The following is a 1375-nucleotide window of genomic DNA, read 5'->3' on the forward strand; positions in this document are numbered from 1 at the left end:
CTGTGCGGGAGCGGCTCCACATAGACAACTATGCACTTCCAAACCTTTAAGTCTCCCTCTCTCTCTCTCTCTCTCTCTCTCTCTCTCTCTCTCTCTCTCTCTCTCTCTCTTTCTGTCTCACCACTTCAGCCTGTGTGCCTTTCTACCTTCTGGATGGACATCCCAAAGAAAAAAAAAAACTGATGAAATATTTCTTTACCAGATCTGCCAGGATGTAGATACTGAATGATATAACATTTGAGGACTCAGAGGATGAAGACAGCAATACAATTTGTTTAGGGTCATGATTGTTAAGGACTTAAGAACTGTTGGGAGTTGAGCGAGTTCGAAATAAGGGGAACATGATGATTGTGGTTATGCATGTACTGTAAGTGGAAGACTGGAAAAAGAAAGTGCGTTTACCCATCTACTAATATCTGTAGAGAAGAGAATTACAAAGTTACATTTAGGATAGCTATCTTTGAACTCACAAGTATCATGGGCTTTGTTGATGCTGTCTGGTTGACTAAACAAATCTCAGGGTGGGATGGAAGTAAGATCTTCCTATATCAAACCAGCAAGAACAAATATGAGGATTATTTTACAGCCAGTGCTCCCTCCAAAATACTCCCCTTCTGACATCAAAACCTTGGTCATTAAGATTTATCTCCTTCAGCCTCTGAGGATTTCAATTTTATAAGTATGTAAATACATGTAATTTATTGACGTTTGCCTACAATGTAGGCAGCAAAGGAAATTTGAATGCTTTGAAAAAGTAAAAGAAGTCCATCCAATATTACAGTGAAAACTGATCCAAAATTGGGTACGGCCAGGTATCGGTGTCTCTCATCTCCCGCTGTACAAAGCCAACTAGATATGCTTCAGATAGGGCTATCTAGCATGAAGTGTATGTGACTCGTGTGCCTTTTCTTAAGAGAGAGATGAAAAACAAAGGAAATCTTTGTTGTACAAATATTACCTCATTGCTGTTGTATAATTTGATTAAACAAAACCTATAGAAACTTTTTTTTATATTCCTTTGAAATGATGGACATCTTGGTGCCACTGTAGCATGAGCTGTAAATAGTATGTCATTTCATATCTAAAACAAATACAAGCTCCCAATCCCGTGATCTACAACAGAGAAAATAACAGTACAATGGGAGATTTCCTTTTATAAATAATTTTGCTCCATCATGTTGTCCAATGCTGTTTTTAGCAGATAAATTATTGTTTTGTCTTAGCTGTTTGCAAGAGGTTGATTTGTATGTGCGTGTGTGTAGATAAATGCTATTTAAATAATTTATCAGGATTTGTCGCCTTACCAAAAGGCCACACGTCCATCTGTATAAACGGTTTGCACACTGACGTGAGGATGTTCTGTTCTTTAGCGTTT

The sequence above is a fragment of the Notothenia coriiceps genome, unplaced genomic scaffold (genome assembly GCF_000735185.1).
Source record: "Notothenia coriiceps isolate Sejong01 unplaced genomic scaffold, NC01 NC01_scaffold00000712, whole genome shotgun sequence".
In the NCBI taxonomy this organism is placed as follows: domain Eukaryota; kingdom Metazoa; phylum Chordata; class Actinopteri; order Perciformes; family Nototheniidae; genus Notothenia; species Notothenia coriiceps.